General features: G+C 51.6%; 1 protein-coding gene and 16 non-coding genes across 17 annotated transcripts in view; all 17 read left to right on the top strand.

Annotated features, from left to right (window-relative positions):
* The window catches only part of LOC127951795 (pentraxin fusion protein), a 421,943-nt gene that overhangs the window by 233,493 nt on the left and 178,450 nt on the right, over window positions 1-10,000 (top strand). The window lies entirely within an intron of this gene.
* trnak-cuu (transfer RNA lysine (anticodon CUU)) lies at window positions 375-447 on the top strand. Its single transcript has one exon. It is a non-coding gene; the product is annotated as a tRNA-Lys (tRNA).
* Window positions 579-652, top strand: trnan-guu (transfer RNA asparagine (anticodon GUU)). Its single transcript has one exon. It is a non-coding gene; the product is annotated as a tRNA-Asn (tRNA).
* Window positions 1,317-1,389, top strand: trnak-cuu (transfer RNA lysine (anticodon CUU)). Its single transcript has one exon. It is a non-coding gene; the product is annotated as a tRNA-Lys (tRNA).
* trnak-cuu (transfer RNA lysine (anticodon CUU)) lies at window positions 2,202-2,274 on the top strand. Its single transcript has one exon. It is a non-coding gene; the product is annotated as a tRNA-Lys (tRNA).
* Window positions 3,087-3,159, top strand: trnak-cuu (transfer RNA lysine (anticodon CUU)). Its single transcript has one exon. It is a non-coding gene; the product is annotated as a tRNA-Lys (tRNA).
* Window positions 3,291-3,364, top strand: trnan-guu (transfer RNA asparagine (anticodon GUU)). Its single transcript has one exon. It is a non-coding gene; the product is annotated as a tRNA-Asn (tRNA).
* Window positions 4,157-4,229, top strand: trnak-cuu (transfer RNA lysine (anticodon CUU)). Its single transcript has one exon. It is a non-coding gene; the product is annotated as a tRNA-Lys (tRNA).
* On the top strand, window positions 4,361-4,434 carry trnan-guu (transfer RNA asparagine (anticodon GUU)). Its single transcript has one exon. It is a non-coding gene; the product is annotated as a tRNA-Asn (tRNA).
* trnak-cuu (transfer RNA lysine (anticodon CUU)) lies at window positions 5,099-5,171 on the top strand. Its single transcript has one exon. It is a non-coding gene; the product is annotated as a tRNA-Lys (tRNA).
* trnak-cuu (transfer RNA lysine (anticodon CUU)) lies at window positions 5,984-6,056 on the top strand. Its single transcript has one exon. It is a non-coding gene; the product is annotated as a tRNA-Lys (tRNA).
* Window positions 6,869-6,941, top strand: trnak-cuu (transfer RNA lysine (anticodon CUU)). Its single transcript has one exon. It is a non-coding gene; the product is annotated as a tRNA-Lys (tRNA).
* Window positions 7,754-7,826, top strand: trnak-cuu (transfer RNA lysine (anticodon CUU)). Its single transcript has one exon. It is a non-coding gene; the product is annotated as a tRNA-Lys (tRNA).
* Window positions 7,958-8,031, top strand: trnan-guu (transfer RNA asparagine (anticodon GUU)). The gene has a single exon. It is a non-coding gene; the product is annotated as a tRNA-Asn (tRNA).
* On the top strand, window positions 8,824-8,896 carry trnak-cuu (transfer RNA lysine (anticodon CUU)). Its single transcript has one exon. It is a non-coding gene; the product is annotated as a tRNA-Lys (tRNA).
* On the top strand, window positions 9,028-9,101 carry trnan-guu (transfer RNA asparagine (anticodon GUU)). The gene has a single exon. It is a non-coding gene; the product is annotated as a tRNA-Asn (tRNA).
* On the top strand, window positions 9,766-9,838 carry trnak-cuu (transfer RNA lysine (anticodon CUU)). Its single transcript has one exon. It is a non-coding gene; the product is annotated as a tRNA-Lys (tRNA).

Below are 10,000 nucleotides of genomic sequence, written 5' to 3'. Positions count from 1 at the left end.
AACAGGCATGGCTAAAACAAACATAGAAGACTCTATGCCTAGTGTGGCCAAACTCTGTCCTGGAGGGCCCTGTCAGGTAGAGTTTCACTCCAGCCAGCTCCATCAGACGTGCCTGGAAGTTTCCGGTCTCTGTGGTGAGACCGGGTTCAGCAGCTTAAGTTGAGTTTCTTTGTGCTTGGAGCCAAGCTCGTCAGACCAAGCAACCTCCAGGATCGAGGTGGGACGCCCCTGCTCTAAGCCTACCGCTAGGCTTAACCCCAACCTTACCCGCGAGATGTTTTGTCAAGCCTCTGCGAAAAGCGAGGCTCTGTTTGCTCATAAAATGTTTGGCAGTTCTCAAAACAGACGTCAGCCTTGGGAAAGTGACTGCCGCTGCCCGGCTAGCTCAGTCGGTAGTGCATGAGACTCTTAATCTCAGGGTCGTGGGTTCGAGCCCCACGTTGGGCGTGCCTTTTGGCTCTCTCTCGCCCCTCCCAATGGGTGTAATTCTCTTGAATTAAGTTTGCTGACGCAGGACTAGTGTCGCGCCCAGCGTCAAATTCTTTTGTGACTGTTACCCACAAGACCTTACACTACCAGTCTCTGTGGCGCAATAGGCTAGCGCGTTCGGCTGTTAACCGAAAGGATGGTGGTTCGAGCCCACCCAGGGACGAAGCAAGCTTTTCGCAGCAATGTCGGCAAGCACAGACTTTAGCACGCTTGTCCGCTGACGCAGCGTCTGTAGCCCCTTTTCAGAGTCAACAGCTTTGCGAGTCATCTTGTGTCAAAATAAGACAAAGGGTGCTGAGTGATTGTTTGTGTCAGCTCAAGTTTGCTGTGGAGAGTTCGTGTTTTGTTTTCCTTGTGGAACTCCATACCTGGAACCTTTTATGAGTTGGCTGAACTAATAGCCTTTCAGGCTGTTGAACCAGAGCTCTGCTCGTTCAATCTGTATTCCCCAGCAACAGGCATGGCTAAAACAAACATAGAAGACTCTATGCCTAGTGTGGCCAAACTCTGTCCTGGAGGGCCCTGTCAGGTAGAGTTTCACTCCAGCCAGCTCCATCAGACGTGCCTGGAAGTTTCCGGTCTCTGTGGTGAGACCGGGTTCAGCAGCTTAAGTTGAGTTTCTTTGTGCTTGGAGCCAAGCTCGTCAGACCAAGCAACCTCCAGGATCGAGGTGGGACGCCCCTGCTCTAAGCCTACCGCTAGGCTTAACCCCAACCTTACCCGCGAGATGTTTTGTCAAGCCTCTGCGAAAAGCGAGGCTCTGTTTGCTCATAAAATGTTTGGCAGTTCTCAAAACAGACATCAGCCTTGGGGAAGTGACTGCCGCTGCCCGGCTAGCTCAGTCGGTAGAGCATGAGACTCTTAATCTCAGGGTCATGGGTTCGAGCCCCAAGTTGGGCGTGCCTTTTGGCTCTCTCTCGCCCCTCCCAATGGGTGTAATTCTCTTGAATTAAGTTTGCTGACGCAGGACTAGTGTCGCGCCCAGCGTCAAATTCTTTTGTGACTGTTACCCACAAGAGCTTACACTACCAGTCTCTGTGGCGCAATAGGCTAGCGCGTTCGGAGCAATGTCGGCAAGCACAGACTTTAGCACGCTTGTCCGCTGACGCAGCGTCTGTAGCCCCTTTTCAGAGTCAACAGCTTTGCGAGTCATCTTGTGTCAAAATAAGACAAAGGGTGCTGAGTGATTGTTTGTGTCAGCTCAAGTTTGCTGTGGAGAGTTCGTGTTTTGTTTTCCTTGTGGAACTCCATACCTGGAACCTTTGATGAGTTGGCTGAACTAATAGCCTTTCAGGCTGTTGAACCAGAGCTCTGCTCGTTCAATCTGTATTCCCCAGCAACAGGCATGGCTAAAACAAACATAGAAGACTCTATGCCTAGTGTGGCCAAACTCTGTCCTGGAGGGCCCTGTCAGGTAGAGTTTCACTCCAGCCAGCTCCATCAGACGTGCCTGGAAGTTTCCGGTCTCTGTGGTGAGACCGGGTTCAGCAGCTTAAGTTGAGTTTCTTTGTGCTTGGAGCCAAGCTCGTCAGACCAAGCAACCTCCAGGATCGAGGTGGGACGCCCCTGCTCTAAGCCTACCGCTAGGCTTAACCCCAACCTTACCCGCGAGATGTTTTGTCAAGCCTCTGCGAAAAGCGAGGCTCTGTTTGCTCATAAAATGTTTGGCAGTTCTCAAAACAGACATCAGCCTTGGGGAAGTGACTGCCGCTGCCCGGCTAGCTCAGTCGGTAGAGCATGAGACTCTTAATCTCAGGGTCATGGGTTCGAGCCCCAAGTTGGGCGTGCCTTTTGGCTCTCTCTCGCCCCTCCCAATGGGTGTAATTCTCTTGAATTAAGTTTGCTGACGCAGGACTAGTGTCGCGCCCAGCGTCAAATTCTTTTGTGACTGTTACCCACAAGAGCTTACACTACCAGTCTCTGTGGCGCAATAGGCTAGCGCGTTCGGAGCAATGTCGGCAAGCACAGACTTTAGCACGCTTGTCCGCTGACGCAGCGTCTGTAGCCCCTTTTCAGAGTCAACAGCTTTGCGAGTCATCTTGTGTCAAAATAAGACAAAGGGTGCTGAGTGATTGTTTGTGTCAGCTCAAGTTTGCTGTGTAGAGTTCGTGTTTTGTTTTCCTTGTGGAACTCCATACCTGGAACCTTTGATGAGTTGGCTGAACTAATAGCCTTTCAGGTTGTTGAACCAGAGCTCTGTTCGTTCAATCTGTATTCCCCAGCAACAGGCATGGCTAAAACAAACATAGAAGACTCTATGCCTAGTGTGGCCAAACTCTGTCCTGGAGGGCCCTGTCAGGTAGAGTTTCACTCCAGCCAGCTCCATCAGACGTGCCTGGAAGTTTCCGGTCTCTGTGGTGAGACCGGGTTCAGCAGCTTAAGTTGAGTTTCTTTGTGCTTGGAGCCAAGCTCGTCAGACCAAGCAACCTCCAGGATCGAGGTGGGACGCCCCTGCTCTAAGCCTACCGCTAGGCTTAGCCCCAACCTTACCCGCGAGATGTTTTATCAAGCCTCTGCGAAAAGCAAGGCTCTGTTTGCTCATAAAATGTTTGGCAGTTCTCAAAACAGACGTCAGCCTTGGGAAAGTGACTGCCGCTGCCTGGCTAGCTCAGTCGGTAGAGCATGAGACTCTTAATCTCAGGGTCATGGGTTCGAGCCCCACGTTGGGCGTGCCTTTTGGCTCTCTCTCGCCCCTCCCAATGGGTGTAATTCTCTTGAATTAAGTTTGCGGACGCAGGACTAGTGTCGCGCTCAGCGTCAAATTCTTTTGTTACTGTTACCCACAAGACCTTACACTACCAGTCTCTGTGGCGCAATAGGCTAGCGCGTTCGGCTGTTAACCGAAAGGATGGTGGTTCGAGCCCACCCAGGGACGAAGCAAGCTTTTCGCAGCAATGTCGGCAAGCACAGACTTTAGCACGCTTGTCCGCTGACGCGGCGTCTGTAGCCCCTTTTCAGAGTCAACAGCTTTGCGAGTCATCTTGTGTCAAAATAAGACAAAGGGTGCTGAGTGATTGTTTGTGTCAGCTCAAGTTTGCTGTGGAGAGTTCGTGTTTTGTTTTCCTTGTTGTGGAGGCCTGTGTGGTCCAGGGAGGTCCTGCTCAAAATTCCCTCTAGGACCGCCACAAAATGCCACCAAATTGCTTCTCCAATCATATGCTGTCGGAGTTTGCAAACTGTATTCACACAGCGAGACAGAACTCCATACCTGGAACCTTTGATGAGTTGGCTGAACTAATAGCCTTTCAGGCTGTTGAACCAGAGCTCTGCTCGTTCAATCTGTATTCCCCAGCAACAGGCATGGCTAAAACAAACATAGAAGACTCTATGCCTAGTGTGGCCAAACTCTGTCCTGGAGGGCCCTGTCAGGTAGAGTTTCACTCCAGCCAGCTCCATCAGACGTGCCTGGAAGTTTCCGGTCTCTGTGGTGAGACCGGGTTCAGCAGCTTAAGTTGAGTTTCTTTGTGCTTGGAGCCAAGCTCGTCAGACCAAGCAACCTCCAAGATCGAGGTGGGACGCCCCTGCTCTAAGCCTACCGCTAGGCTTAACCCCAACCTTACCCGCGAGATGTTTTGTCAAGCCTCTGCGAAAAGCGAGGCTCTGTTTGCTCATAAAATGTTTGGCAGTTCTCAAAACAGACGTCAGCCTTGGGAAAGTGACTGCCGCTGCCCGGCTAGCTCAGTCGGTAGTGCATGAGACTCTTAATCTCAGGGTCGTGGGTTCGAGCCCCACGTTGGGCGTGCCTTTTGGCTCTCTCTCGCCCCTCCCAATGGGTGTAATTCTCTTGAATTAAGTTTGCTGACGCAGGACTAGTGTCGCGCCCAGCGTCAAATTCTTTTGTGACTGTTACCCACAAGACCTTACACTACCAGTCTCTGTGGCGCAATAGGCTAGCGCGTTCGGCTGTTAACCGAAAGGATGGTGGTTCGAGCCCACCCAGGGACGAAGCAAGCTTTTCGCAGCAATGTCGGCAAGCACAGACTTTAGCACGCTTGTCCGCTGACGCAGCGTCTGTAGCCCCTTTTCAGAGTCAACAGCTTTGCGAGTCATCTTGTGTCAAAATAAGACAAAGGGTGCTGAGTGATTGTTTGTGTCAGCTCAAGTTTGCTGTGGAGAGTTCGTGTTTTGTTTTCCTTGTGGAACTCCATACCTGGAACCTTTTATGAGTTGGCTGAACTAATAGCCTTTCAGGCTGTTGAACCAGAGCTCTGCTCGTTCAATCTGTATTCCCCAGCAACAGGCATGGCTAAAACAAACATAGAAGACTCTATGCCTAGTGTGGCCAAACTCTGTCCTGGAGGGCCCTGTCAGGTAGAGTTTCACTCCAGCCAGCTCCATCAGACGTGCCTGGAAGTTTCCGGTCTCTGTGGTGAGACCGGGTTCAGCAGCTTAAGTTGAGTTTCTTTGTGCTTGGAGCCAAGCTCGTCAGACCAAGCAACCTCCAGGATCGAGGTGGGACGCCCCTGCTCTAAGCCTACCGCTAGGCTTAACCCCAACCTTACCCGCGAGATGTTTTGTCAAGCCTCTGCGAAAAGCGAGGCTCTGTTTGCTCATAAAATGTTTGGCAGTTCTCAAAACAGACATCAGCCTTGGGGAAGTGACTGCCGCTGCCCGGCTAGCTCAGTCGGTAGAGCATGAGACTCTTAATCTCAGGGTCATGGGTTCGAGCCCCAAGTTGGGCGTGCCTTTTGGCTCTCTCTCGCCCCTCCCAATGGGTGTAATTCTCTTGAATTAAGTTTGCTGACGCAGGACTAGTGTCGCGCCCAGCGTCAAATTCTTTTGTGACTGTTACCCACAAGAGCTTACACTACCAGTCTCTGTGGCGCAATAGGCTAGCGCGTTCGGAGCAATGTCGGCAAGCACAGACTTTAGCACGCTTGTCCGCTGACGCAGCGTCTGTAGCCCCTTTTCAGAGTCAACAGCTTTGCGAGTCATCTTGTGTCAAAATAAGACAAAGGGTGCTGAGTGATTGTTTGTGTCAGCTCAAGTTTGCTGTGGAGAGTTCGTGTTTTGTTTTCCTTGTGGAACTCCATACCTGGAACCTTTGATGAGTTGGCTGAACTAATAGCCTTTCAGGCTGTTGAACCAGAGCTCTGCTCGTTCAATCTGTATTCCCCAGCAACAGGCATGGCTAAAACAAACATAGAAGACTCTATGCCTAGTGTGGCCAAACTCTGTCCTGGAGGGCCCTGTCAGGTAGAGTTTCACTCCAGCCAGCTCCATCAGACGTGCCTGGAAGTTTCCGGTCTCTGTGGTGAGACCGGGTTCAGCAGCTTAAGTTGAGTTTCTTTGTGCTTGGAGCCAAGCTCGTCAGACCAAGCAACCTCCAGGATCGAGGTGGGACGCCCCTGCTCTAAGCCTACCGCTAGGCTTAACCCCAACCTTACCCGCGAGATGTTTTGTCAAGCCTCTGCGAAAAGCGAGGCTCTGTTTGCTCATAAAATGTTTGGCAGTTCTCAAAACAGACATCAGCCTTGGGGAAGTGACTGCCGCTGCCCGGCTAGCTCAGTCGGTAGAGCATGAGACTCTTAATCTCAGGGTCATGGGTTCGAGCCCCAAGTTGGGCGTGCCTTTTGGCTCTCTCTCGCCCCTCCCAATGGGTGTAATTCTCTTGAATTAAGTTTGCTGACGCAGGACTAGTGTCGCGCCCAGCGTCAAATTCTTTTGTGACTGTTACCCACAAGAGCTTACACTACCAGTCTCTGTGGCGCAATAGGCTAGCGCGTTCGGAGCAATGTCGGCAAGCACAGACTTTAGCACGCTTGTCCGCTGACGCAGCGTCTGTAGCCCCTTTTCAGAGTCAACAGCTTTGCGAGTCATCTTGTGTCAAAATAAGACAAAGGGTGCTGAGTGATTGTTTGTGTCAGCTCAAGTTTGCTGTGGAGAGTTCGTGTTTTGTTTTCCTTGTGGAACTCCATACCTGGAACCTTTGATGAGTTGGCTGAACTAATAGCCTTTCAGGCTGTTGAACCAGAGCTCTGCTCGTTCAATCTGTATTCCCCAGCAACAGGCATGGCTAAAACAAACATAGAAGACTCTATGCCTAGTGTGGCCAAACTCTGTCCTGGAGGGCCCTGTCAGGTAGAGTTTCACTCCAGCCAGCTCCATCAGACGTGCCTGGAAGTTTCCGGTCTCTGTGGTGAGACCGGGTTCAGCAGCTTAAGTTGAGTTTCTTTGTGCTTGGAGCCAAGCTCGTCAGACCAAGCAACCTCCAGGATCGAGGTGGGACGCCCCTGCTCTAAGCCTACCGCTAGGCTTAACCCCAACCTTACCCGCGAGATGTTTTGTCAAGCCTCTGCGAAAAGCGAGGCTCTGTTTGCTCATAAAATGTTTGGCAGTTCTCAAAACAGACATCAGCCTTGGGGAAGTGACTGCCGCTGCCCGGCTAGCTCAGTCGGTAGAGCATGAGACTCTTAATCTCAGGGTCATGGGTTCGAGCCCCAAGTTGGGCGTGCCTTTTGGCTCTCTCTCGCCCCTCCCAATGGGTGTAATTCTCTTGAATTAAGTTTGCTGACGCAGGACTAGTGTCGCGCCCAGCGTCAAATTCTTTTGTGACTGTTACCCACAAGAGCTTACACTACCAGTCTCTGTGGCGCAATAGGCTAGCGCGTTCGGAGCAATGTCGGCAAGCACAGACTTTAGCACGCTTGTCCGCTGACGCAGCGTCTGTAGCCCCTTTTCAGAGTCAACAGCTTTGCGAGTCATCTTGTGTCAAAATAAGACAAAGGGTGCTGAGTGATTGTTTGTGTCAGCTCAAGTTTGCTATGGAGAGTTCGTGTTTTGTTTTCCTTGTGGAACTCCATACCTGGAACCTTTGATGAGTTGGCTGAACTAATAGCCTTTCAGGCTGTTGAACCAGAGCTCTGCTCGTTCAATCTGTATTCCCCAGCAACAGGCATGGCTAAAACAAACATAGAAGACTCTATGCCTAGTGTGGCCAAACTCTGTCCTGGAGGGCCCTGTCAGGTAGAGTTTCACTCCAGCCAGCTCCATCAGACGTGCCTGGAAGTTTCCGGTCTCTGTGGTGAGACCGGGTTCAGCAGCTTAAGTTGAGTTTCTTTGTGCTTGGAGCCAAGCTCGTCAGACCAAGCAACCTCCAGGATCAAGGTGGGACGCCCCTGCTCTAAGCCTACCGCTAGGCTTAACCCCAACCTTACCCGCGAGATGTTTTGTCAAGCCTCTGCGAAAAGCGAGGCTCTGTTTGCTCATAAAATGTTTGGCAGTTCTCAAAACAGACGTCAGCCTTGGGAAAGTGACTGCCGCTGCCCGGCTATCTCAGTCGGTAGAGCATGAGACTCTTAATCTCAGGGTCGTGGGTTCGAGCCCCACGTTGGGCGTGCCTTTTGGCTCTCTCTCGCCCCTCCCAATGGGTGTAATTCTCTTGAATTAAGTTTGCTGACGCAGGACTAGTGTCGCGCCCAGCGTCAAATTCTTTTGTGACTGTTACCCACAAGAACTTACACTACCAGTCTCTGTGGCGCAATAGGCTAGTGCGTTCGGCTGTTAACCGAAAGGATGGTGGTTCGAGCCCACCCAGGGACGAAGCAAGCTTTTCGCAGCAATGTCGGCAAGCACAGACTTTAGCACGCTTGTCCGCTGACGCAGCGTCTGTAGCCCCTTTTCAGAGTCAACAGCTTTGCGAGTCATCTTGTGTCAAAATAAGACAAAGGGTGCTGAGTGATTGTTTGTGTCAGCTCAAGTTTGCTGTGGAGAGTTCGTGTTTTGTTTTCCTTGTTGTGGAGGCCTGTGTGGTCCAGGGAGGTCCTGCTCAAAATTCCCTCTAGGACCGCCACAAAATGCCACCAAATTGCTTCTCCAATCATATGCTGTCGGAGTTTGCAAACTGTATTCACACAGCGAGACAGAACTCCATACCTGGAACCTTTGATGAGTTGGCTGAACTAATAGCCTTTCAGGCTGTTGAACCAGAGCTCTGCTCGTTCAATCTGTATTCCCCAGCAACAGGCATGGCTAAAACAAACATAGAAGACTCTATGCCTAGTGTGGCCAAACTCTGTCCTGGAGGGCCCTGTCAGGTAGAGTTTCACTCCAGCCAGCTCCATCAGACGTGCCTGGAAGTTTCCGGTCTCTGTGGTGAGACCGGGTTCAGCAGCTTAAGTTGAGTTTCTTTGTGCTTGGAGCCAAGCTCGTCAGACCAAGCAACCTCCAGGATCGAGGTGGGACGCCCCTGCTCTAAGCCTACCGCTAGGCTTAACCCCAACCTTACCCGCGAGATGTTTTGTCAAGCCTCTGCGAAAAGCGAGGCTCTGTTTGCTCATAAAATGTTTGGCAGTTCTCAAAACAGACGTCAGCCTTGGGAAAGTGACTGCCGCTGCCCGGCTAGCTCAGTCGGTAGTGCATGAGACTCTTAATCTCAGGGTCGTGGGTTCGAGCCCCACGTTGGGCGTGCCTTTTGGCTCTCTCTCGCCCCTCCCAATGGGTGTAATTCTCTTGAATTAAGTTTGCTGACGCAGGACTAGTGTCGCGCCCAGCGTCAAATTCTTTTGTGACTGTTACCCACAAGACCTTACACTACCAGTCTCTGTGGCGCAATAGGCTAGCGCGTTCGGCTGTTAACCGAAAGGATGGTGGTTCGAGCCCACCCAGGGACGAAGCAAGCTTTTCGCAGCAATGTCGGCAAGCACAGACTTTAGCACGCTTGTCCGCTGACGCAGCGTCTGTAGCCCCTTTTCAGAGTCAACAGCTTTGCGAGTCATCTTGTGTCAAAATAAGACAAAGGGTGCTGAGTGATTGTTTGTGTCAGCTCAAGTTTGCTGTGGAGAGTTCGTGTTTTGTTTTCCTTGTGGAACTCCATACCTGGAACCTTTTATGAGTTGGCTGAACTAATAGCCTTTCAGGCTGTTGAACCAGAGCTCTGCTCGTTCAATCTGTATTCCCCAGCAACAGGCATGGCTAAAACAAACATAGAAGACTCTATGCCTAGTGTGGCCAAACTCTGTCCTGGAGGGCCCTGTCAGGTAGAGTTTCACTCCAGCCAGCTCCATCAGACGTGCCTGGAAGTTTCCGGTCTCTGTGGTGAGACCGGGTTCAGCAGCTTAAGTTGAGTTTCTTTGTGCTTGGAGCCAAGCTCGTCAGACCAAGCAACCTCCAGGATCGAGGTGGGACGCCCCTGCTCTAAGCCTACCGCTAGGCTTAACCCCAACCTTACCCGCGAGATGTTTTGTCAAGCCTCTGCGAAAAGCGAGGCTCTGTTTGCTCATAAAATGTTTGGCAGTTCTCAAAACAGACATCAGCCTTGGGGAAGTGACTGCCGCTGCCCGGCTAGCTCAGTCGGTAGAGCATGAGACTCTTAATCTCAGGGTCATGGGTTCGAGCCCCAAGTTGGGCGTGCCTTTTGGCTCTCTCTCGCCCCTCCCAATGGGTGTAATTCTCTTGAATTAAGTTTGCTGACGCAGGACTAGTGTCGCGCCCAGCGTCAAATTCTTTTGTGACTGTTACCCACAAGAGCTTACACTACCAGTCTCTGTGGCGCAATAGGCTAGCGCGTTCG

The sequence above is a fragment of the Carassius gibelio genome, chromosome B3 (genome assembly GCF_023724105.1).
Source record: "Carassius gibelio isolate Cgi1373 ecotype wild population from Czech Republic chromosome B3, carGib1.2-hapl.c, whole genome shotgun sequence".
Lineage (NCBI taxonomy): Eukaryota > Metazoa > Chordata > Actinopteri > Cypriniformes > Cyprinidae > Carassius > Carassius gibelio.
This window is presented reverse-complemented; position numbering and strand designations above follow the sequence as displayed.